Below are 27,281 nucleotides of genomic sequence, written 5' to 3'. Positions count from 1 at the left end.
TGCCGTGAAGGTAAATATAAAGCACCTTTCATACATGAGCCATGAAAACTGAAGGATGGTTTTCTGAAGTCAAATCAAGTCTATGAATAATTAGGGAAGGAAGTTTGCTCTCTCCACTCTTCAATTCATTTTATCTCTCTCTATATATTTTTTTTCTTTCAAAATCAAAGCAGCAAATAATACTTTAAACATATGGTATGCCAAATTATAAGGATGGATGCATTATTGACTGCAAATCATATTAGAACTTTAGGAATAAAAAACAAATACAGTATTTGCAAAGTATATTTTTTGTGTTCAGTGAATTTTGATCAACTTTTCCATCCAAAAATATGTTTCTTTTGTTTATGCCTATATATTATTTTGTCTAATATTTTATCAGATACTTTTTGAATAGCAGAGTTCAGGGGAAAATGCTTTTTGGGGGGAAAATTTTTAACACAGTCTTTTCCAAAGTGTGTTTCACAGGATGTTAAGGGTCGTTAGTATGAAATAAAATCTACATATTTTCTGATCAGAAGTTTAGGAAACACATGGTTAAACAAAATGTGAAGGCTCTAATGTCAAGAGGGAGATATTGTCTAAATGTCATTGGCCACAGAACCTTCTTTCTCCTGGAGCTCCTGTTCTGTAGAACACATCTTGGAACTGCGGGCTTAGTGCATGCCCAGGACTGCGTCTGCAGAAGTGGCTCCAGCCATCCTGTACTACTGCTTCTTACTCTGTATATTATAGGTCCCCCAAATGTCATATGACTTGGAGTCATTGTCATGACCCATTAATTGCAGCACTTTATAAATAATCAAACTTGTACTTCTTACACCTGCCTTGCATCATTGAACGCAAGCATACAAGCATCTAGACCTCTCTTTGGCTACTTGGGGCTGCCTTCTCTGAAGGCTATTAAGGAGAGGAACCATTATATCTTTTTTTTTTTTTTTTAAATGATAAATCTTTTATTAGAAGAATTTCATTCCAGGGCATTGCATGGTTCTGCAGATGTTTTCGCTTCCCTCCCTAGCAAACTTACATACGTAAACCAACCCTTTTAATAATGAACCTGGGCAGCAAAGATGAATAAAAAGCCTTCTCGGAACCATCATATCTTAAAGGAGACAATTCAGTGCTTCCCTATAATTCTATCTGAGTTGTGGTTTGGACCATTGAGTCTGAATTCACATTGCTATTGTAATGCATTGATAAGGATATAATTGATCAGTGAGTCATCTGATTTCGAAACTACCTTTCCTATTAATATTCTAAAGGTAGAATATATTGTTTCATCATTAAACCTTTGGGTGTGAAACACTCAGTGCCACCTTTTTGGATGTCAAGACATTGACCTCTTGTAGGGTTAATGTTTACAAACAGTCCTTGGAAACTTTTGGGCAACAGTGATTCACCACAGGGATGCCAGTGGTGAATGACAGGGATATCCAGGGCTGTTTCACCACCTTCCATGGAGCATATGTTTTGATTTCAGCGAGGTCATCGATGCCAGATTTTAACATCAGCACTTTCTCAGAAGGATGAAGCTGGTGATTCACCTTGGCTTGCACCTCAGACACGTGGGTGTAGGATAAATGATTTCTTAATGATAGTTCAGGGCGGCCAAATCTTTTATCTCCCTGAGTTTATTGGCTCTCTTACCATTGATGTTAATTGGCTGCTTCTGATGGAAGGGGGCTTATGTTAAGTTAAAACCAGAATGTGAAGTCTCTCTCTTGATACGGACAGCTGAAAGTAAATGCCATGAGGTCTGTGAATGGACGTGGTGTTGTAAAGCCGTTTTGTCCACTGCTGATGTCTTGAAATGTAACTAACTAGAATTTTAGAGATTCGACTCCTCCTTCTTCTCTCCTGGGTACATACATGATGATGGGAGGGGGAGATCCATGCTCTTAAGGTTCCTTTATCGATGCATTAGTGTTGTAATGCTCAGAGGCAAGAATTGAAACAATGGTTATTGGTATGGGGCAATAGTATCCACAGCGATGAGTATCAGTAGCAATGCTGACAAGTCTTTATGGATGGCACTGAGTGATAGGGAGAAGGTGTTAGGGGAAAGGGGGAAAAAAGTGTTGGGAGGAGGAGGGAGGGAAGTGTAGAGGATGAAGGGACAGAGTGCCCCCAATAACTGCATCCAGTGTCATCCAGACCTTGCGCCATCCAAGTTCAACTTGAAAAAGCTTTTTGGATTATCTTGATTAGTGAAACCAGTAGTATCCTATACCATACAATGGGGAACATACACTCAAGCTAGATAGCATTTTAAAGGTCACATATATATTTTAGAGTTTTCTGTAGACAGATAATTAACGCAATGATAGCTCTCCATGTGAGCCCTTCAGATCTGTTCTCTCCAACCAGAATAATGCGCATAAACTCAGGTCTGTTTATATGTAAACTGTGTAATATCTTAAAGCTAACGTCATTGTTTGCCCCTTCTCAAAGTACAGGCTGTTTTGATCTACATAGGGAATATTTTTTAAAAGTGGATGTCTAAGAATGTAAACAATTGGGAGGGGAGATGCAGCTGTTTATGATTTACTTTTTAATCTTCTGTTCTCTCGTGGCTCCTAATGTCAAAGGACTTCTCTTTACCTATTCTAGTGTATGGCTTATGGCTCTGGAAGTATACTTTTTCTGGTTTTTATTTTGCCTTTCTAAATAAAGGACGGAAGGACTGAAGGAAAAGTTGTCAGATAAAAATAGCCCTGCATCTACTAGATCTTGAGCTACAAGCATTGGGCCAGAAGAGCTACAGTCCTAGAGTAAAAAGTGTTTCTATTTTATAGGGACAATAAATGTCAGGCCTTGCTCTTTACCTTAGGGCTCTGTTTGTGTTGTTTATCAGAATCTATTAGTCACACCCAGTTGCTTGTGTCTACCACTGTCTAGAGTCTTCAAGGAATGAGAGATTTCATATTTAGTGTTTTTACAGGAGGGCGCGAATTAAAGGATAAAAAGATGCTTTTATGATGGCAATCTCTTTTGCAAACTATTTTCCCAAAGTGAATGCATTTCTGATATCCAGGTGCCTATTATGTGAAATGTTGTTTTAGCTGATTCCGTTTAGACTTATCAGAATGGCATTTACTGTGTAATTTCTCAATACCCTTTGTAAACACGAAGGTTACCCCCCATTTCCTTTCATAAAAACAACTTTGTATATTCCAGTGGACTCTACTTAGATGAGAGGCTTGACAACACTTCCACCCATGCTTTGTATAGCATTGTCTATACATTTGTGGTCAAGAGCATGGCTTTGAATCCCAACTGCCCCACTTACTAGCTTTGAAATCTGGAGGAATTTGCTCGTCCTTTTTGAACCTCAATTTCTTTGTTTTTAAACAGGGATAGTAATACAATCTCAGGATGGTCGTGAGGACTAAATGAAATAATGCATAATTAAAACCCCTAATACAGTGCCTGACATGGAACAAATGTTGGCTATGTTGTTGATGGAGACGCTAAATGACTGTTATGTGTTAGTGGGTTTGGTAAGTTTATACACCACACCGTCACCCCAGGAATGGTTTACTGAAATATTTAGGGAGGGAGGAGAATACAAGAGTTTGTATTGTTTGTATTGTTTGAAAACAGTTATAATCAATAGTAAAATTTCTGTATTTTCTTAGTCATACTTAACTTGTAGCATTAAAAAATTGGTTGAGTTTTTTTTTTTTTTAGCAAAAGGGGATAACACTTTTAAAGGGTTAACAAACCCCTGCTTTACTCACTGCCAAATGTGAGGGAAACCTCACAAAAACTTAAGAGCCCAGTTTTTCTTTGGCTGAAATTACCCTTAATTAAGTCTTACGGACCTTAGAATATGTGTATGAGTACATATGATTTTCTGTAGATACTTTTTAAGACAGTACAGTTATTGAGAGCCAATTATGTACCAAACACTGATAAATCAAGTAGAGAGTTGCAGAGAAGAAACCTCAAGAACTATTGGGAAAAGGATATTAATGAAGTGGAACTTTTCACAGTCTCAGAAAATTAAACTTCATGGCATACGTGGAGTATGGTATGATTCTACCATGCCTAGATATAGTTTTTCCTTTCAGCTAGTGAAGTATAAACCTTCAGGTTATAAGAGTTAGGGGTGCTTTATACTTGCTAAGGACAATCCATTTTAATAATGGATCAACTTTTAAAATTGTAAGTTCAAAGCAAAATAGGAAGCGCCTTCATACCCCATGTTAAAACAATTGTAACTCGGTCACTATTCCTTATTTGAGACCAGTGGTGTCATACGATGGGTGTAATTGCTGGTGTTTCCTTGACAACATTTTTTTTTTAACATCTTTATTGGAGTATAACTGCTTTACAATGGTGTGTTAGTTTCTGCTTTACAACAAAGTGAATCAGTTATACGTATACATATGTCCCCATATCTCTTCCCTCTTGCGTCTCCCTCCCTCCCACCCTCCCTATCCCAGCACTCTAGGTGGTCCTTGACAACATTTTTTGAGGTACTCCCCTCTGCAAACGTGTCCACGGCATGACTGAGAGCAGAGAGCTTCAATGTCAAGTACCTTCCTTCCCCTTTCATTCCTCTTCTGTCCCCTTCCCGTTATGGTTTCTGGTGGCTTCTAGCTGCTGGGTAGAATGAATGAATTGCTCTACGTTGGCTCAATTGTCAGGGTCTGTGCCATGTGTCTTACAGTCACCATCTCTTTTAATCCTTGATACAGGCCAGTGAGTTAGGCACTTTTAATGCCATTTTACCAGGAACTGCAGCTCATTGAGGTTGATCAAGTGCCTGAGTCCCAGTAAGTGGCACTGGGGGAGCTCAGGTCTTACCACTGTGCGGTGCCCACGTGGGTCCAACAGCGAGTTTCCTGCAGGCAGTTTCACTTCCTGTTGTATCCCAGAGATCTTGGTGAAATGTGTTCTCACTCTGTCCCAACTGGGTAGGGTAACAACTCATGTGAACGGCACGGCGTGTGAATTGCACTGCCCAGGCGGTGATTTCGGAATTAGCTTTTGGGAAGTATCTCTGGCCACCTCATCATTTTCCTGCTGTTTCCTAAAGCCATTAGAAATGTATGCTTGTCTTGCCTGGGCTTCTGTTCCACACCCAAAAACTTGTACCTCCTGGTCAGGGCACAGGGTCCTGCCCAGTGAATGAAATTACCATCTAATAATGAAGGCCTTTGCACTCCTGTGAAACTTTATTGATGGGGAAATAGAATGTTGTAAACTGACTTCCTGATAAGTCAGACTGATGGGCACGCTCTTGACTTGGGGCTGTTTGCCTTCCTTTAGAGATTGGGACCAGTTTGCTACCGCCTGTTGACCTGAATGGAAATTATTAGCACCCATAGACTATCTTTTTTGTGCTTATTTTTCAGTCTTTTCCAAATTTTGATACCTTTAAGTCATGATGGCTCTGCTGCTTCCCCTGTTACTACCCAATGTGCTGCTTCCAGATCTTCCTCTGCACACATTGATGGTTCTGGGGTGAGATATCTGCACGTGGAATCATCCTTGTTCTTAAGAAAGAGTTTAGAGGATGAATTAATACTCATGGGAAGCATATTTTGATATCAGTACTTTTGATATTTCAAAGTTAAAGGTGCCGTAGATTGTTATAGTCATTGAATTGTTATGTTGATTCTGCTCATTTATTTGAGATAAAATCTGAGTAGGCAATTTGGTGGCTTTTACCACCTGCGGGTCCACTCAAATAATAAAGATGCAATGTTGGGAATTAACCTCTGATTTATGCCTTGTGGTTTATTTGGTAAAAGACGGCAGAGGGCAGGATGAATACATTTCATTGAGTTGGGGGAATGCCCGTTTATTTTGGGTCTGTCATCTGTGAGCTAATACACATGGCCCTCCTCAGTTCCTCTTGACCAAAACTGCCAGACATCAAAGTAATCAGCATTCATTTTTGAAAGAGATAGGAATGTATTGGGTCACAGTTTCCATCCCCCTTTTCCCAATCCAAAAGTCTCAGTCTCCGATGGCCTGAACACTAGACAGGGTACGAACCCATCAATGTGGAGTCTCTTAAGGACGTCTACAATAACTCTTGTTATCTTCCCCAGTGTCCTCTCTGCAATCAGCCAGATCCTCTGTGTTGTTCCAGGGCCCTGGAGGCGGAGCTTTCTTATTCTTCTCCAGTTAACTCTTCTAGAACCTTTTCCACCTGGGAATTTTCCTTCGTGTTTCAATTCAAAGCTGTTTTTGCAATTTGAGCCCATTTGCCCTATGGAGATGGAGAAGAGATGGCTTACAGGGTCGTCCTCCTTATAACTCCCCAGCTAAGCCCTCTTATTACTCTTTTCTATCAATTAAATGGTATGTTTTCTCTTTTAGGTTCTTTACTCCTTTGCTACTCAAAGTGTGGTCTCAGATCAGCAGCCCTGGTGTTACCTGGGAGCTGGTTAGAAATGCAGAATCTTGGGTCCCACCCCAAACCTAGAGAATCAAAATCTGCATTTTAACCAAATCTTCAGGAGACCCTAAGCACATTAAAGTGCGACAGGCACCACTTTATTTTATCTCTTCGTAATTTGGTTATTATTTTCTCTGTGCTTTTCTCTAGTGCGCCTTAACAGTGGAGGCCAAAGTCAGACATGGTATCAATACTACAAGAGTGGAAATATTTTTAGCAAGTGTTTGTCTATCTCAATTCCCGTGAATATTTTGAACTGATGTTGTTAAAATATTTAAATATTTTGAACTAGATGTTAAAATATTTTGAACTAAATTGGTGTGTAATCTTCAGTTACAATAAATGTGTAGTCTTCAGAGACTTTGGGGGAGGTCCTTTTCTGCTGTGTCTTGACATCCATCAACTAAAGAAACCCCTCACTGTAGTTGAGTGACTTGGCTGCCAGGAATCTTGCTTTGCACTTATACTGAATACCACCCTGTCTTCTTCTTCTATTGGGATCATTTTGTTTTTCTAAAGAGTTGGGCTCTTGAGATTTTAATGACTCATGGTTAGAAAGAATGCTACTTTGGGGGTGGGGAAACTCCAGGTCTCACCCCCATGCTGCCACTAACCAGTTTCATGAGCTTGGGCAACTCATTTAATGATGATTTTAACTCTTCTCTAACCACACGATCAAGAAAGTCCTGATAATACTAGGCCTGGGACTGCTTTGATTGTTCTGTTGCTATTAATCCACGAACCCTTTATACAGTGACTTGGTCATGGAGTGGAAGTTGCCTATACAAATAGGAATGGGGCATCTAAAACAAAAATTGGGATAATTGTTATCCAGATGTGTATTTTGGTTAGTCATTGTACGAACCTCCTTACCACTTTGATAGAACTGTCAGGTGGGAAAAACTTGCTAAGTTGATTTTTTTTTTTTTTTAATTGAAGTATAGTTGATTTACAATATTGTGTTAGTTTCTGGTATACAGTAAAGTGATTCAAATACATACATATATATATATATATATATATTCTTTTCCATTATCGTTTATTACAGGATATTGAATATAGTTCCCTGTGCTATACAGTAGGACCTTGTTTATTTTATATATAGTAGTGTGTATCTGCTAATTCCAAACTCCTAATTTATCCCCCCTTTTCCCTTTGGTAACCATAAATTTGTTTTCTATGTCTGTGAGTCTCTTTCTGTTTTGTAAATAAGTTCATTTGTATCATACTTTAGATTCCACATATAAGTGATATCATATTAGTTGAATTTTTGTTGAGTTTTCCTTCTATATCTTGGCTCTATCCCTGGAAGAAGTGCTACTAAACCACTAAATGGTCAAAGGCAGGGGCAGAAGGCCACCATGGGGAAGGGTCCCAGCTTATTTACTCATGTCCAATGGTTCTCAAGTCACCTTCCTATTGACTTTCTCTAGCTGTGCATTAGTATGGGAAATTAGCAAGGATCTGGTTGCTCTCAAGACTTGCACCTCTGTTGAAAGACTCTGGGAGAGCCTTTATTTCTACTGGAAGTTCTCTAGGGAGGCTCCAAGAAGAAATGTTGTGTGGTAAGTCAGTGGCTGTGTTTAGAGGCCCTGTTAGGAACTGTAATGGTTGGGAGTGAGGAGAGCTGAGAGTGGAAAGACAGGAAGAAAGGAGCATCTCTGAAGACTCTGTCTTGGCCTGGACCTTGACCTAGTCACATTCTTCCTTAACTTGTTAAGGAAAAAAAAGCATGGAGAAACCAAGCAAACAGGTCGGCCATTGTCCATTGGTGACACGGTTTTACAGAAAAAAATGTAAGGCAGTTTTTGAGCAGAATTAAGCAAAGCTCATCATAGAGCTGTTAATTAAGTGTTAATTATAGCCTGTCGCTGGTGGGTAGTAATATTGAAATTGTGTGGTTCGGTTTTATTTTGAAGACATTTTGTCAGCGGCTCAGGCTACAGTCTAGAAAGAAGAGAAGCTGTTGTTTTCTTTGTGTACCTTAGGACCACAGCAGCTTCTGTGGCCTATATTGAAAGAGGATCTGTTCTTATCACCATTACCTTAGGATTCATTCAGAAAAACTTCATATCTAACTACCTGGAAATGAACTTGTTCTCTCTGTTCATTGTCTAGATTTTAGGCTTTCGAACACTGTATCCTCTCATCGATGATGGTGCAAGTGCAGTGCCCTGCACCACAACCCCCCACCCCGACCCTGCTATTTTTCTTCAAGTTTAAGTTTAGGGAAAACAGACCTAAAAGTGTCTTCCTGGGAACACATCTTATATTTAGAAATTCCAGTTGCTGTTTCTATCTCAGTCTTGTACTTTGACTATTTTTTTTTGTAATAAGTCATCTTCCAAGATGGGTATTTATTTCATCAAATGAAAAAAAAAAATGTGGGAAACAGTTCTGTGACTTAGGAGTAGCCTCTTAGAAAACAAAGTCAGTGGATTTATTTTAAAAAGTCAACTAACTCTGGAACCGAGGGGACCTAATCCTTAATTTTTTTGTTTGTTTGTTTTAACTCCCAGACATTTGAAGGGCAATGAGCGGGACTAATAGTAACAAGTAACATAAGGAAGGTGTCTTCTGGTTCACAGTGTCCTTCTCTTGTTGTCTCATTGAGTTTTGCAAATGATCGTGAGGGCAAGGTATTTTCTTCACTTTATTACATTGTGGAAGCAAAATGAGGTCAAATGCCTGGTCCAAGACCATCCAGAAGGTCCTGGCTAAGCTGGGCAGAGATACAGAGCTGGGGGTGATCAGATGTATTTCCTTGTGGGGTTGATCTCTTTTCTGTGGTCAGAATAGGGGGAGAAGCATCACACCCTGCTAGTCTTCCCCAAATTCTGTTGCTTTGGCCTCAGTAATCCTGATATTCTCCCCGCTTCAGTCAGTGTTTTGCATTGCATCCAGAAGGTTCCTGTTTTCCTTTGGAGCAGGGACATATGAAAACATGGGGCAGGACTGGTTAATCAGATTAACCAGCTATCTTCTAGTAAAAAGGTCACGAGGGAGGGGGATGCAGTAGAGGTAACTTTCCATCCGTGGTAAATTGGGAGGCACCCACTGGGACTCTGAGGTCATGGTGTGACATTCAGCAATAAAGCAAGCCTCGGAACAGGAGCACTTCTTCCCTCCTACTCTTCCCTAGAACTGATGTGAACTCCAGACACAGCTGTGTGCATGGCTTCCTCCATTTTCTCAGCTACAGGCAATAGCTCCGGAACATGGTTTCTCAGCCTCAGCACTACTGACCTTTTGGTAATTCTTTGCTGTAGGCGGCCACCGTGTGCACTGTGGGACGTTTGGTAGCATTCCTAGCCTCTACCTACTGAATGCCAACAGCATCTCTCTCACCTTACCCCCGACCCCAGATGTGTGACAACCAAAAGTGCTTCCAGGCACTGCTAAGGGCCCATCGAAAGGAGGAATTATCCCCACCCCCTCAAACAGAGAACTATTGCTCTAGAGACTCTGTGGAATGCTTGGAGGCCAGAGGGTCTCTTTTATGAGAAGTGGGTTTAGCCCCACGAGCACATTTCAGCTGAAGTCCAGATGACTCCTGCCTGGCACTCCAGCGGGCCTGGGGGTCGCCTTCACAGACCCCGTTTACCTCACTTGGGACTGTGGTCCCCTCAGAGTCACTGATCAATATTCTTCATAAGGGCTCCTTAGTTAGGAGTTGTCACCAGCTCTTCATGAGGATTTTGGCCCAACTGTCCCCAGGCTGCTTCTGGCTCATCCAGGCAGCCAGCTCAGTACCACACTAACATGACGCGCTTAGTTCAGCATGCTGGTAGGGAACTTTTTAGCAAATGCCATTTGTCCAAGTCAAAAAGGACAAGACCGAGATGTCAGATAATGGAGAAAAGAGGGAGGAACAGGGCACAGCGGAAGTGAGACTTGAAAGGTGAAAGCAAAGGACCAGGAGCTTGGGGTCAGTGGGTGAAACGTCGGCCCCTCTTCGTCAACTGGAAGAATTTGCCTCCTTATCTGAGACAAAAAAGAAGTGTTTGCAGTTAGTTAGAAATCTGCACCATTGTCTGCTTCAAAGACCTTAGAGATGCGAGCGATGTATACATTATCAATTATTTCAGATTATCTTTCCGATTTCTTCCCCTCCTTTTCCAGCTGCCAACGATTAGATGCGTGCATCTGGCAGCAATTTCAGTTTTTCGTCAAGTTACTCAGGCAGCATTGGCTGGCTGTGCCACTCTCCTGTTCGATTCCTTCAGATGAGAGATTGGGGAAAAGAATTCGGAAACAAAAGCCGCCCAATTCCTTCCCCGACAATTAGAAACATGCTTTGGCACCTGGAAATCGTGCATAAGAACCTCATTGAACATCCATTTAAGCCTATTCATGAGAATTCTTTGTAAATTCTTTCCTGTAGCATTATAAGTCTTTCATTAGCCGACTTCGAAAGGGTGGGGGGACTTCAAGCTTCTAATTTCTTCCGGGAAAGCAACAGAAGAAGTGGCCTTTCTGTGACATTTATGTGGATGGCATTCACTGAAGAACTGCTCAAAGATCTGCTAACGCTCTCCGTCCCGATATTTAACTGGAGCTGTGCCCATTGTAGGTAAGCAGGTCTTTTGTCTAAAATCGTGTCACAGGGTCATATTTTTAGCTTTACTACTACTACTTTTACTACTTTTACATTTTGTTCTGGCCTTGCCCCCGTACCCACCTCCTTTCTGAAATAACTTTGTCTCTCTTCCCAAGATACATCCTAACCTTGGCTCTACCTTTGGTCCTTGGCTGCCATCTGGTCTGTGGATTCATTGTTGCTTGCTTTTCCCACCAGGGCGTTTTTGGCTGGTGTGTATTCAGGTATCCGGAGAGGATATGAGATCTAAGGATTTCTAGTTCTTCATGACAGTGGTTCCAGTAAGATTTAATGATTGAGGGCTTATTATATGTGAAACACAATGATGAGACCTTTTCATGTATTATCTCATTGAACCTCAGTGATAACCCTATGGAATGGGCACTGTTAGCCCCATGTTACAGGTGAAAATATTACGATTCAGGAGGGTTGGTAACTTTCCCAAAATTACAGAGAGAAGGGTAACGAGAGTAGAGATAATGTACATTGTCAGTCTTTTTTTAAATTTTAACTTGGGGGGCTTCCCTGGTGGCGCCGTGGTTGAGAATCTGCCTGCCAATGCAGGGGACACGGGTTCGAGCCCAGGTCTGGGAAGTTCCCACATGCCGCGGAGCAACTAGGCCCGTGAGCCACAACTACTGAGCCTGTGCGTCTGGAGCCTGTGCTCCGCAATGAGAGGCCGCGATAGTGAGAGGCCCGCGCACCGCAATGAAGAGTGGTCCCCGCTTGCTGCAACTAGAGAAAGTCCTCGCACAGAAACGAAGACCCAACACAGCCAAAAATATAAATAAATTAATTAATTAGTTAAAAAAATTTTTAACTTGGAAATAAGTCCTGAGTTAAAATTGATCAGTCTTTAAAAAGCATTAACAGCCATGTAATGGCTCTGTCTTCATTCTCAAAATAACCTGCCTGGACGGGGTTTCCTAAATTACATTTTAGAATTCAAAATTGCTTACAGGTTACTCACGTAACACTCAGGTAGTGGCAACCCAAGGGAAACACATTTATTCTGTTACTTTATTGTAAGCAACACGATGCTCATCTTTAAAGTAACCCAATTATTTTAGAACCTCTGGCCTTCTGTAGTCTAAGGTGGATGGTACAGTTTTCCATCCTCCCTCACATTGACTTTTGTTTAATTATTGCTCTCATAGCCCAGAGATCTTTATGCCTTGCATGTCTTTAACAAGAATTCTTAAGGTAAAATGAATGAGAATTGTAGGTTGAATACATTTGAAATACGCTGCCATATACTTATATATTTATGATCTGTTTCAATTGGTTTCAGAGAGCATTCTTTCATTATTTAGACTGCTTAAGAAAAAAGAAGAAAAAAAAATGGGGACAGCTCACTTAACTTCAAAGAATCCCAGATGAAATTCTTCCCAGCTTTCCCCCTTGGTATACTCAAAACAAGAAGGAAGACAAAGGCTAAAACCTTTTTGTTTGTGATTTATGATGATGCGTTTAAGGAGATGTTAATTAGAGGTATGTAGTAGGGAAAGTTTTCTTCTGAGCTTCACCTTCTTATGAACAGCTGGGAATGGCCCTGTCCTGTGTTAGGCCAGTTTAATGACCAAAACACCTACAGGAAGGAGATCAGGGCCACATGGCTGAGGTACCTCGTGGTTCCTTTGAAAGATGCTTGTTCAGTTCAGTACATTTTTCTTGCATTACCAAGTTCTTCCATAAAGTCAACCACAACCTGTATTATCGGGGACTCTGAGTAAAACTTGCAGTAAGTAGGAAATAGATTAAACACGGGTTTTCCCTTTTCTCCGGCTGCCAAAAGTGACGTCAGTGGCCTTAATGATCCTTGCCTCTGCCCTCTGCAGACGTAGGGCTGTCTGTGAGAACACTTGTTCTGTGCTCTGGTTCCTGGGCTGTTACAGAAAAGCTGATGATGGTAGATGAGAAACAATTGAGCAGCCGGACAATTACTCGAAGGTAAAGTCGGGCACTTGCTTCCTTCAATTTATGAGATGACTCCGGGGAGTGGGCAAAGAATGTGACCTCTATGAAGTATTTAACAGAAAAAGTAAAGGCAAGGGGACTAGGTCTGCTTGCTTTTCCTTTTGCCTAATTACGGAAACGGTATTGCAAACACCATGTTGTAAACGAAGCCGTGATTTTCATTTAAGTCTACTAGTTTGTTATCAGAGCCAGACAAATAAAACCTATGTCCTGTATATCTGAACATCACCAAAAAAAAAAAAAAAAAATTACAATATAAACCTCAGAGCTGGGATTGTACTTCCTGGGAGGCAGGAATAAACTGCAGAATTAGCTCCCACGAAGGCAGGAGAAAGAGCGACTTTTATGACTTGCCTCCTCAGGTAGGGAAGATGATGTCCTGTTATTTTCATGTCTTCAAGCAACAGGTTTATTTTGGTTGAGCTCTGTTAAAATGAAAGCTTCCTGTCTCCCAGCACATGTGGTCTGACGTGAAATGTTAGAGGGATTGTTTTTCTGAGTTCCTCTACCTTGACGATCATGTATGTGGGGACTTGTTAGAATTTTGGCAGAAGAGAGATCTGAGACATTTGGATTTACATTTTGGGGGGAGACCGTTATGGTATTGACCCCCACTTGCTTTATCTTTTAATTACCTTTTGCTTTATCAGCATGCTCTGTCTTTACTAAAAAGAATGGGCAATAACTGAAGTGTATATTCTTTGGCTTAAAAGATTTCTGAATGTTTATTCAGATTTCCTTAATAGATCGTTGACGGAATACTTTTCATTGTTGAGAACCATATGTTGTTGTTGTTTAAATCTATCTTCTGCATAAATCCCTAACTCTCTGGAAAAGTTTCCAGACCCTCCTCCCTCTGCCCTTTGTTGTCGGGGAAGGAGAAATCCACGGCGCTGACAGCCTTCCCCCCGCTGGACCACATCGGGAGCCCACAGGCGTGACGGTCGGCTCCTTGGGCCCTCCCTCTCTTCTTTCCTTTGCGTAATATGTGTGCCTTTCTTCATTGGTGGTCTCCTGCAGTCACCAGCCCTGCCAGAAGGTCTTTCCCTGGGACAAAAGGGGAACTGGAGCGAGATGGCCTCTCACATGTTGGCAACTGTCCCCGAATATCCTTCCTTGGCAACTCTGCGCTCTGGAAGGGCTGGCCAGCAACCTTGTTATTTTCACCAGCCCTCCCCCATGTGACTCGCAACAGGCAAAACTGCTATTTAAGCAGCTCCATTAAAAAGCCCTGGCTTGGCCTGTTGGTTACCCTTTGCCATTTAAGACCATGAAACCAAGTCTTTTCCAGCTCAATTCTGGCCTAAGATGTTGGTTTCCTTCCTTTAGCTAAAACGGCTTTCTCCTTTCAACATAAAGTAGCAAACATCTTGGGTCTTACCTCTAACTTGACTTCTTTAGTTCAATCCTAGCTTGATTTTTTTCTTTTTTCTTTTTGGTGATTATGGTCTGAAGGCTTTAAAACAGAAGGCTTTTTCACTAATTAGATCTGTCCTTTCCCAAAGTCTCAGCTTGCCCCCATACCTCCCAGCCGTACCTTGTGAAGAGCAGAGAAATGTTCCCCTTGGCCCAAACTTCAAGCTCTCTGGATTTAACTTTCTTTTCTTTGGGTGATTACCGTAGCTAACAGAGCTGGGCTGGTAATGCTGCTTCCTCCCTAGATGCTACCATCAAACTCACATGGTAGAACCCAAGCACTAAGTCAGGAAATTCCTTTCATAAGGGGTTTCACATTCCATCAGATGGATCCGTGCTTTCATTTATCTATCGGAGATTGCATGGTGAATGGTAAAATAAGGAACACCTACACACTACCAGGACTATAAATGTATTCGATACTGATGATTTAAAAAAAAATTACTGGGCCTGTTTTTCAGGTTTCAGGTATGCTTAAAAACAGAGTACTTTTGCAGTGTGTTATAAGGTGTTATAGGTAAGCATTCTGGAAGACTTGATCAGCTCTAAATTAGCGGTACCATGAATTAACTACATTAGCATCAATGAGGTAGCTGAAGAAATGAACTGTGGTCATGGTTAGTGGTGCGCAGTTGAATATAATTGTGCGAAATAAGAAATCAACAGACCTGGGAAGACAGGATATAGGAAGATGTCACAGGTGCTGTGTTCAGCATCCTGCAAGGTACAGAGCTCCCTACCGACCTCTCTGCTCTCACATCCCTTCCACCTTTTTTCTCCCTCTGATCCCAGCCAAAGGTAACCTTTTTCTCCTCTGAGAGTAGTCTCCCCCCACCCTCCTCCTGGTTCTTCTGAATACTTTGCCTGTGCCGTTCCCTTAAGGACTTAGGCTTTTGGAAGCCAAACCCAGGAAGCCAGAGGGTTTTTTTTCTGCTTTCAAATTGTCATACTTCTCCCCATACACAATGAATTGGGAGGATGGGAAAGGGGTAGAATACCAAGAAGGTTTAAAATGTTGGTTAACATTTTATCTTCTCATCACAGGTTTTTCAGAATGGGAAAGATCTAAATGTGATTAAAGCATTATTTCCTCGCTACTTAAAATATTTTTGACATTAAATATGGAATACTAAAAGTTCAAATCCTTTAAGTAAATAATGAAATCAGAACCATAGCTGAATAGTGGTTTTCCTTGGGTGACAGGAATTACAATGTTTATAATGAATTATATGTTTATTCCTTCTTTACATTTACTGTCTCATAAATTTTCTATATTACGCTCAAGATTTTTTTTTTTTTTAAGTCACAGCTGTTTATGTTAAGGGAAAGAGAAATGTGCAGTTTTGACACATTTCTTCAAGTGGAGGAATTTTTTTATATGAATTTTTCTAGTTGAATCTACAATATAAGATCTCAAACAATGATCTCCATTGAAGAAAAGTCATTACTATAGTTACTTTTTTTTTCAAGCATAGTTGGATAAGGAAGAGTTTCTTTCTGGCTACATTTTAGTACATGACAACAGCCAAGCAACTTACAATATTATACTCCTGTCTCCTTAGTAAAAGCAGAAACCGCTAGTAATGCTCTAACCAGGTATTTTAAGTATGTTGCGCTTAACAAATTGGTAGGAAGTTTCAAGGCATTTAAATACAAGATAAAAACTTTTAGCCAATGGGTTTGACTAAAAATGCATTGCTGAAAGGGTGCGGGTCCTCCTCTTGTACTTATATCATAACCTTATGCTGTTTTCAGCTGCTTACTCAGTGGAGACTAATCAGCAGGCTGAGATAGTGTGAAAGGAAGCGGAAGCTTTATTTGTTTTTCAGCTCTAGCCGGCATAGTTTAAGTGGGTCGAGTCCAGAAGATGTAAATTCCTACTGGATACAATAATGCAATAATCCATAGGTCTCAAGTAGCATTGCCCAAGTGTTGACTTATTTGATAATGCTTTAAAAATTACATTTTTCATTACTAGCAGCAGGATTAGGTGGGTTTTATCCTGTGAGAAGACACATGCGGACCGTAGATGCTGATGTGGTGATGAAATTTTGTCAAAATGTAATTTCCTGCTACTAAATCTTGTGACAGGTGCATCGTATTTCTGGGTTCAGAAGTTATTCCCCAGTGATGTAACTAGAGAGAATGTATAACGGGAACATCACCATTTGATATTTGCACAGCTCTTCTCCAAGGATATGTTTTGCTTTTTCCGTTTCCAGTTTATGAGAGCTACAAATGAGTTTTTGTAAAACATCGTAGCAATATTTGCCTGATATGGTTGGTTGTGAGTCGATTGGAGTTGTATATATAAAGTGCATTAAACACACATTACCCATGTCTTCTTTTTCAGCACGTGCGTTACAGCCTTTATCATTGTATTTTTTTTAATTTGTCACTCAACAGATGTTTATTGCATTTAACGACTGTGGGAGGCTAGTATTGCTTTTTGTTTTTTTTTTTTTACATATTCCCAAGTTACAAAGATGTATGAATATAGATTATATTGCACGCAAACAAATATACACGGTTGCCCTTCTTCAAGTAAGTTGCTTTATTCAAGCGCAGCCCTTCTTGATTGCAAGTGTGTGGAGGCAGGCATGTAGACAGATGAACTGAAGTCCCATGAGGCGTCTGCTAAGGGCTGTGTGTAATGTTAGGAGAGTTCCTTTCCGACAAGAACTCATTACAGCAATGGTAAACAGCTATGGTTTTGGAACTTTCGTTTTTGGAGTTCTTTGGCTTTCGATAATACCTCGCTGGGAACCATTATCCAGCTTAATCAGCTCTTTTTACTCACCATATTTGGCTCTCAAAGCTTTTTGGCTGTCTCCAGAGATCAAATGTGCCCTCACACGGCCAAACTGGCTGCTATAGAGACCATTCAAAAGAATATGCCCAAGGCTGAGAAGGCAGTTGCAAGAAGGAAATGGGACTTGAAGAAGGCATTCCAAAAATGCTTCGAACAATGGCTGCATGACTGGAATAAGTATGCAGACCCCAAGGTGGCTGCAGGAAGGAAGAGTCCTCACTGAGGATGTCTGTCTGTTAAAAATCTTTGTCGTTTACTCAGTAGCTAAACTTTATGTACCGACACAGACACACACACACACACACACCCTTGCACAAAGATAAACAGTTGTGAACTTCAGACTCTCTCTTTAAATTTTTCCAGGCCTCTATCGTCTGTTTATAGCTTCTGTTCCCATTTCCTCTGTGTCAGCCTTGCCTACCACTTTCCCACTTTAACTTTTTTCTAGACTCCTAAGTTGATGGTGCTGGTAGGTAGCATTAGCGGCTGAGACATACGTTGATCAGGATTTACGACAAAGGCTTTGAAAAGTAGCATGCCGAGATTTTGGAGTGGAAGGTATATGAAGGAATTGTTATATCCTTTTATTTCCTGCTCTTTGAACATACTACTTGTGGAAAATTACAGGGATGGTTTCCGAGTGGGCCAAAGCAATAGATTTCAGCATCTGGCGAAGCCATATTTTTTTTTCTCTCTCCTCGAAGGGCCCCCAATTTCTGCCCTTCTGCATCCATGCAGGTTGGCACATGTGATGACACAACTGGATATAGTTTGTTCCTGTGCTAAGCTGTTCATTCAGCTGTTCTGGATGAGAGCCAGATGTAAAATGAAAAGCACATTGTGCATCCTTAACTTTTCCCCCATTTACATAAATTGGCAGTTTGTTGGTTTGTCTCAAGCCTTTGTAATAAAGTATGGCCTTCCTACTTAATTTTAGGCCCGGATGTATGAAGCTGTGTTAAGCTGTATGTAGATATCCTGGTGGGAACATTTTGGTAGGTTGCAATATGAATTCAGGAGAAACTTGAAAGTAAGTAAGATCTCTGGGGTTTTTGAAAGGCCAGGTTTTCTTTCACTTGTAGCTTTCACAGTAAATCCTGTTTCTCTGGCAATTAAAGAGATAAGCCTGGAGTGCTTTTTTTGTTTGTTTTTTTTACCTTGGTGTCTCCATGTCAAGGCTTTATTTGTAAGTAGAAAAATAGACTTTCTCTGTCATTTAGGGGCGGGGTTAAGACTGTGAAATGAACAGAAAGCTCCTGGTAAAACTGAGTCCTCATCTGGTAAATTCAACTTCCCTGAAAGCCATTCTGTAGATGGTGAATGCTGGCTGGTCCCAGCCATACTCTCCTTCAAAGAGGAGAGACAGAGAAAAGAAAAAGTTAACGTCGGTCAACATTTACCTTGTGTGGATTTTCTAGTCTATCGCTGTCCTTGTGACTGACCTGGATCATTACTGCTTGCAGGTTGATCATATCACAAAGCACGTCCTTGTGGTCCCTTCACTTATTTAAAGAGGTCTTGGCCTGTCCTTCAAGGTTCCTCACCATCCACCCCAACCTGCGTTTGTAGACATCACTCCTCCTACCCCTTTGCAGATATCTTGTGCTCTGACAAAACCACATCCCTCACTTGGCCTGTCCAGGGCTGGGCTCTCATCCCACCGGGCCTCGTTTTGTCCTGTGCCCCCGATGGGAAGTGTGCCTTGTCCCTTTCATTCATTCTGCTCATATTTAGTGAGTTCCTGCTATGTACCAGCCCTTGTGCTGGGTTCTGGAGATGCAACACTGAAACACCATCCCTGTTTCCACATCCCCAAACTATTCCATTTCTTCCAAACCAAGCCAAGTGTGTCAACGAGGTGCTTCCTTTACTCTTCTAGCTAGAAGTGTTCTTCCCACCTCCGTACCTCCAGAGCTTTTTGCTTATGTGCATCTATCATGGTATTCACCCCGTTTCTACTTTGCATTCCGTCTATCTGTGAGTGAAGCTTACCTTCCTTGCTAGAATTTCTAGAAAGCAGAGCCTATAGCAGAATCCACCTTTGTATCCTACATAGTACTTAATGCAACCATTTACTCATTCAACAGGTATATTGATTAGCTACTCTGTGCCATCTACTGCTCAGGACATTCTATAAATATTGATATTTATAGATACCTTTTGGATGCACGAAAAATAGGGACCTCAGAAGGATTATCTAATGTTAAGACTTGAGAGCAAAAGAGGCTTTATGTGGTTGAAAAGGTGTCTCCTCTCTGGAAGGGAATGGGTAACACCCCTTGAGGTTTGACTTTTTAAATTGCATAGAAGAAATGTTGTATTTCTGCCAGAATAACTTATTTCTGTTAGACCTAAATCGGAACCCCTTTCTTTAGTTAATGATTAACTAGGTCTCTTTTGCCTGGATCTCCTTTTGCATCTAAAATTCTCCTGTCAACCAATGTCAGGTTAAAAACCGATTTCAGATTTTGTAATGTTAAGCCCTGCAACTTCAAATTCTAAAATCTGTAGTTGACTTTTAACCAAAAGAAGATTAAGCCTAGCCTGACTGTAAGCTGCTTACCATATTTTGTAGTTGTTTTACACAAAATCTGCAGTGGACATTTTTGTTTGGATCATAAGAACATCAAAGTGTTTTGCATTTTTGTATTGCTAAACTTCTGAAACCTCCAAATCACATCGATTGGTTTACTGACTTAATATTGACTATTTTGAGTTTGTGATTGCTTTAGACTCTTGCATTTTGAAAGAAAGAAGTTAAGTACAGTTTGTTGATTGTACTGAAGTACTCAGTACTGCTTGTGCCTGTAACTTCAGTTTATCTGGTGCTGCCCCTTTTAAAAGAAGAACCCTAAAAAGCTATCAAACGTGCATTTTGAGATGCCCATGGTGACGAATTCTTTCGTTTTCCTTTTCAGAATGAAGACCTAAATGACCTCAGCAAATCCTCCTTTAACTCATGGCTCCCCAGACTCTAAATATTTCATGATTCACAACCAGGACCTCACATCTTCCTCCTCAGTAGATGGTACGATGCACCCATTTCAGTTTGTTTACTTTACACAATCCTCAGGAGTTTGTTGACTGAACTGCACGTTCTATACCGTGCCAAGAAAAAAGCACTGTGACACCAGAACAATGAGTCTGCATAAACTTCATCTTCAACCTTAAGGACTTAGCTGGCCACATGAGCTGATGTGCCCCCCACCGTGCCACGAGAGAATGGGTTTACGCTCATTGCATTTACAAGACACATTTCATCTGCTGCTGAAACCGTGTACGACAGAGCATCATTGTAAATTATTTCATACGGAACTGTTTGCTTTGGGTGGAGAGAGTATTAATTATTTAACATAGGTTTTTGATTTATAAGTGTAATTTTTTTAATTAAAATGTAGCTTTTCTTACAGCACATCTTTTTTTGGGATGTGGAACTGAGGTATACAATGTTCTGTTGTAAAGAGTGGAGCAAATGCTTAAAACAAGGCTAACAAGACTAGAATAGGGTACGATCCTTGTTTTAAGATTGTAATTCAGAAAAGTAATATAATAAGAATCATAGTGCCATAGATGGTTCTCAATTGTATAGTTCTATTTGCTGATACTATCTCTTGTAATATAGCCCTGATGTTGAGCTGAGATCCTTACAAGAATTGATCTTAATTTTGTATTTTTTTTTTTCTGTAAGGCAATAGGCCATGTTAATTAAACTGAAGAAGGATATATTCTACTGGGTAGTTTCAAGTATCAGCTTAAAATTGGCAATTGAATGGAAGCAAAATTACAAGAAAAGGCCATCAGTGTCTTCCATTGTATATACTGTAAAGAGGAGGCGACATGGGTGGTCCCTTGGAATCAAAAGCTCTCTTTGGAATGAACAATGTGGGTGTTTGTAAATTCTGGAAATTTCTTTCTATTCATAATAAACTAGAGACTGTTGATCTTTTCTTCTCCCCTCCCCCACTTCTGTAAGCTTCCTGTTCCATTGCCACCATTTTTTTTTTTCTGTTGCACACGTTAGGATCTTTCATTTCCTGCACTGTCTCTAGAAAGATGTAAGACAAGTGAATACTTGTCTTTCATTTCTAACCAGAAATTAAAATTCCAGAACGTGTTTTTTTATCATGACCAGGGCTACATGTCACTTTCCTTAAGACTCTTATCTCATGTTTTCTGAGAATGTCCAGTGTTACATTATTTAACTGAATGTAATTTGGTCCATTTGCCCTGGTGGCTACTGGCCTATGCGTGATTAGTTAATAAAACCCAGGGCACAGAGAGCACATCAAAGCATAATGACCTGCTATGGAAACATCTAGCCAGCAGTGAAAATGTTAATCCTTTTCTTGTTCGGAAGGTACACACATCTTGGAATTTTTCCTTGTGAAAAAGAAACGGCAATGGACCTACTTCAAGCAATTGCCTACAGGGTTTTGAATCTTTGACCAGGAAACTTCCTAAAGGTTCAGTGAAATTAAAGCTAGTATCAGACTCGCCCGGAGTCCATGTAAACTCTCTATCAGGAAGTCCCAGCCCTGCTATTGAGAGAAGCAACATTTTCTTTCACTGAAGGGTTGATCTCCCTGGGTGGGAGAGGGGCTGCCAGGAAGGGGCCAGGGTTGGGGGCCATTGCAGTGGCTGCTCATCAATGGGTCAGGTACCCCCTGTTCTACTCAAAAGGGAGTGGAGATCAATGGAACCCCTCACCCTGCTGAGACCTGTGCTACTGTTAACGCAGCCGGACGGCATGTACCTCGCAGACTCCTGTACAATGTTCATTGTTGCAGATTCTAATCGTTTGCATGCTCTTCAGTTTCTAAGATAAATAGGTCTGTAGTCATAAGAATCCATTGTTTTCAAGGAACTTACTGAATGACATCATTTCCTATTAAGAGAGAACACTACCGATTTTAAAAATTTGATATGAAAGTTTTTTTTTTTTTTTACTCTTTATAAAAAAGACTTTCTTAGTCAAACTTTCATTTTTCAAGTATTTTGACTCTTACTCTTGCTTGTGTAGGAAGGAGACAAGCTGTCCACTCTCTTCTGTTGAAGACATAAATAATTAAAGAGAAATCAATGAACGAAGTCAGCCCCACCCATTTTCCTGTAAAGGTAGTTATTATTGCCAAAGGAACCTAAACTTTGACTATGTATTACCAAGATACCTCTGCATGTGGGGTTATCAACATATTCTGGGTGAGAACAAGAAATGAACCAGACTGGAAAAAGCCATCTCTTGGTTTCTGTTTCACTGACGTTTTGTTGGGTCAAACAGTATCAAGGTAGGCATTCTTATTTAAGCTGCTTCTAGTGGTCCCCGAGCTGGGTTTTCTGGTGGTATCAAACTTCACCCATTTAAAACTGGAAGTTGCTGGTATTTAAGGCAAAAACTCTTACTCTGTCTACATGAGGGGTTGACCTTTAGCTGCTAAGTCCTTGTGTTCAGTTCCTATTCAGGAGACTTGGCTTTTATCCATTTCAAAGTATTTGTAGGCCAGCCAAAGGCTTACATTAATGGGACTTCTAGTGGCCTCTGGTTAACCTGTAAGTTAGTGGCTTTTCTTCATGAGACCAACCTTTTACAGTGTTCTTTCTTAGAGACTTAGGCAGAGTTTTAAAATTCTCCTTTGTGGAAAGAACAAATATGTTCCATGACTTTGATGATATCTTTATTCTGAGCAAAAGAAAATAAAAGTCCTAGAACCAGCTAAAAGTGAAGAGAATCCATTAATGATCAACCACCTGAGTCAATAAGGACAATTCAGTACTGATGTTACATTTGTGGCTGTTTCTTGCTAACTTTCAAAGGTCAGGGACTCTCTTGACTAATCTACGTTGACTGCAAAAATGGATTTTCTAAAAATCATCTAGCCAGAAGTAGAGATTTTTAACTTTTCTTTCGCTGACGCTTGCCTCCTGGCTGTCTTTTAAATCTGAGACATTTAAAGTATTAAACAGCTTTACTAAACTATAGGAAACAGTATTTGACAATACTGAGGCCCTGTTTTGTTCAATCTTGCATCCTGAATGCAATACACCGCGTAGTTGAAAACTTTCATTTTTACTCACCGCGGATGGTTTCAAAATGGGGGAGGGGAGCTCATCGTCCACTGATAACAGAGCCACGAAAAATGAGATTAATGTGCAATGTTCCAACTGCTTTGTCAGGGCTCTGTAGGTCAGTCCGTCACACAACGAGGCACGGAAACCAGAAACACTGCAGGAATTAAGACCTTGACTGGGGAGAGACAGGACACTCTGGAAGGCATGGGTAGGAGAATGGATAGAGACCAGATAGAAACTTGCTCCTTTGCAAGGACTTGACAGGGGAGTAAGTGTTCCTAGGACCTCATGTATGTTAGTTGCAGTATGAATGCTGCATTTATATAGGCTGCTGAGAAATTCGAAAGGAAGAAGCATACACTTCTAGGGATGTGAGGAAATATGACCTTGCCAGATGTAAGAGAACGACCTCCACTCTGTGAGCTTGGTCATGGAGGGCAAATAGAGCCTTGTGGTCAGTAGACCATCAAGGGGTTAAACACTTGGTGCCATTGGTCATTTCCAAAGCCAAGTCAGAGAAGATCATGAGGGTCCTTCTATAGCTCTGTAAATCAGTCTCCTAAGGATGGATAGAGAAGGTGTGGGTCAGATGGCATACTGGATTCCTTCCCTACTTGTAACCAGAGCATCAAATTAGGTGCTGGGAAGTGGTGGAATGATGTTGGAGGTGTTTGACCCTACTCTTAATGAAATTGATCAGTAATCAAGAGCTTAGAATTAGCTAATACGATTAGAAAAACATAGGGCATAGCTGGAGAGTTGTCTTCCTTTCCTAGTTCATTGATTATGGCATCTGCGATGTATACACCAAGAGATCTGGTATTGTAGACTTTGGCTATTCACCTGGCATTTAAATCTCTCTCTTTGTTTTTGTTGTTGATTTCCCCAGTGTTAACCAATATGCCACATGATAGGACAAATTCAGTAAACAGGAAAACTTGTCTGTATTTGTATAGACATCTTTAGTGCTTTTTTTTTTTTTTCTTTTCAGAACTTTGTTATTGGCTTAAGAATGTAGTTCCCGGAACCATTTTTCTTACAAAGTTCTTTCCTTACACGTCTTGGCTACAGGGTGGGCCAAATTAAATACATATATATTTTTTCATTTAATGTATGTGCAGTTTGGTTTATCATCTTAAGATGGTGGTGCTGCTTATGGTGCTACTTCATCTGTGTTCAAAAGGACCAATGCATGGTCTGTATTGCTACCAAAACATTTATTGTATATATGTGTATAACATATGTATTATGTATATATGTAATGGATACCAGGCCAGGTATATATTTTTATTTAGATTCACTTTTTCCAAGTTTTCTTTATAGTGTTATGCTTATTTTCAGTTTTTTTTTTTCCCCCCTGATTCTGTCTGGTACTTAGAACTGTAGTGTCTTCATCGTTAATTAAAGAAAACTGTCTAAATGAATTCACGGATGTGAATGCTACTGATCCTTCATGTTTTTGATTATGGGACATGAAACAGAAACTGCCAATTAAAGTTTTCTGCGGCATTTGATTGGGTAAGAGCAGTGTGACACTGTTTAACATACTTTAATAAATGATTTTGGAATGGATAGGTTTACCTCACCCTGTCCCTCTTCACTTGGCTTCCAATGGCCAAGAATATAAAGAAAAGACCTCCGAAAAGATTGTGAGTTGCTTTTGTTGGTGGTGGTGTGATGGGAAGAGAGAGACGGGAGCAAAAATCTATCCTCCCTGGGGTGGAAAGGTATGTGTTCTGTTGAGAGGCACTAGAACAGCCTTGTCAACCTTCAATGAAGCTCTTGTTCTGATGCAGGTTGCCTTGGAGGGGACCTCGGGACGGGGTCTGAGATGGTTAGGATCATCTGGGTAGCATTTGAAAAATTTTCATCAATGGCCAGGCCAACTCCAGAGATGCTGATTTACTTTGTCTGGGATGGGGGCTAGGCGTCAGTTGCTGCTGCGGCTGCTTTTTATCTTCTCCAGGAGACTCCAGTACAGGTCAGGGCTGAGAACTGCTGCAGGGAAGTGTTGCCCAAACTTGTCTGATGACTAGAGCCACTTACTCGACATGCTGATTCCCTGGAGCTGTCTGGGAAAGTATGTCTAAACAGGTGACTCTTGTGGTTGGCACGTCTGGAAAATCCTGATTTCTGTACAAAGGGAGCCTTTTGGATTGTTTCACCACTAGAATGGATAGAACACCAATGGTTTTTGAAAATAATAAACCATGTTGCCAATATACAAACAGCCAACTCCCCCACTCCTCCCAAATTGAGCTTTCTTGCTTAAACAATTTAAATAGATGATTGGCGTGTCTTATGTTGTTAGGGTAGACTCAAATTATTGAACATTTTGGAAGCAGATTCAAGATTAATTTTTTAAATTTATTTACTTTTAACGAGCATGGCGCTCCATGAGAGTAACAAGACTGAGTTTTCTGTCTTTTCTATCCTTATTTGGTGCACCAGGCCAGAGGAGTCTTCCTTCTGCCTGGCACGCATAGTAAATGAAATTTTTATTGTTAAGAAGCAGCATGCAACATGATGGAATAAATGCTTGAAGTCATTATTTCATCTTCACTTTATATTAGCTTTCTCCATTTATTCTTTAAAAAAACAAAAACAAAAAACTGATTTTTTCCCTGCTAGTGGTATTGCAAAGCAAACATCACTCTAACTTCTATTGAAATTACAAGTAAACATCACTAATTAGTATCAATTTGAGGGAAGTCTAGTTGGAGTGAATTAATGGTGCAATTTATAGCATAATTGTCTTATTACCTTTACACATATACAGAAACAAACTATGGCAAGTAAAGTGTCAATAAAATGCCTGCAAGAATGAACAGGCCAGGAGAATTTGTAATTACCTCACGGATTCTATTATAAACAATAGCAGCATTTATTCTGCATTTATTCTAGATTAGCCACCAGGATGTACAGCGGTTATCTCATTTTATCCTTTCAGCAACCCAGAGGTAGATACTATCATCTATCATTTCTCTATTCCCCAGACAGGCAAGCGAAGAGAGAAGGGGCATGACTATGGTCAAGGGATACTGTGGGATGGAGCAGCCTCTCAACCGTGGACTGCTTGATGGCAAAGCTTGTATTCTCATCAATGCCACTGCAAGTCTCTGGTTTCCAAATTCTTTAAAAATTTAAATTCTCTACATTAAAAACACTATCACTACAGCTTCCTTGTATTACTAACTTACTGAGCAAATATGATCTCACACAAGCCAGAGAGGAAACCTCTCTCCAACTTATAATTTTTACCCTACAAAGTAACAGACCCTTATTACACTTATTTCCATTCTTTATCTTTGTGTCTAGCTTAGTTCATTCCTGTCCAAAGTCTTTTTGTGCTTCCCCATTTGTTCCCTCAAGAAGTTCACCCCTCTTCAGCAACACAATAGAGATAACTTTATTTTAGGAACATAGCAGGACAGTAGGTGAGATGTGAAAGCCACAAAAAAATCCAAGCACCTGTGTTTTTAGGCATCAGCTTTTACATATTGCCTCCTGTAAACTCGTTAAATCAGAACTCCTTACCTTCCCTAGTGTGGATACTGATGATTAGATAAATGACCAAGATGGGCAATAGGAAAAAAGTGGGGTCATCTGAGCTGGAGAGAGTCCTGACCTGAAGTGATAGAATGGTCAAAGCTTCCTCAATATAGGAATCCCCTCTCTCATCCCCTCCCTGCAGGGGAGGGAAAGGTTTTCCTTGACTCTCTTAAGGTCCCTGGCTGGGTCTGAAAATTAAACTGACAAAGACGAATTAACAAGAGAAAAACATACAAATTTATACATACACATTTTTACATGACATGGAGCCTTCCTAAGGACCCGAAGAAACAGCTAGCTGAGTATTTTTGTGCTGGATTTGATGGAGCGTGGACCCTCGTGGAGCGATATGATAGGTTAAGGAGTGTGAGGTTAGCATGCTGAACTGGGGGAAAATTTGCAAGGCCTGTCTGTTTGCATTCTTCTTGGCGTCTCTTTGT

The 27,281-nt window shown here is 40.5% G+C and overlaps 1 protein-coding gene across 1 annotated transcript in view; it reads left to right on the top strand.

Annotated features, from left to right (window-relative positions):
• Positions 1–24,713, top strand: part of IRS1 (insulin receptor substrate 1) — a 66,410-nt gene extending 41,697 nt beyond the window's left edge. The window contains exon 2 of the mRNA XM_082464611.1: positions 20,142–24,713. The gene's annotated coding sequence lies outside the window, so the exon portion shown is untranslated. The remainder of the gene's footprint in view (positions 1–20,141) is intronic.
• The last annotated feature ends 2,568 nt before the right edge of the window (positions 24,714–27,281 follow it).

Source organism: Balaenoptera physalus (genome assembly GCF_965194825.1).
Source record: "Balaenoptera physalus genome assembly, chromosome: 6".
NCBI lineage: Eukaryota > Metazoa > Chordata > Mammalia > Artiodactyla > Balaenopteridae > Balaenoptera > Balaenoptera physalus.
This window is presented reverse-complemented; position numbering and strand designations above follow the sequence as displayed.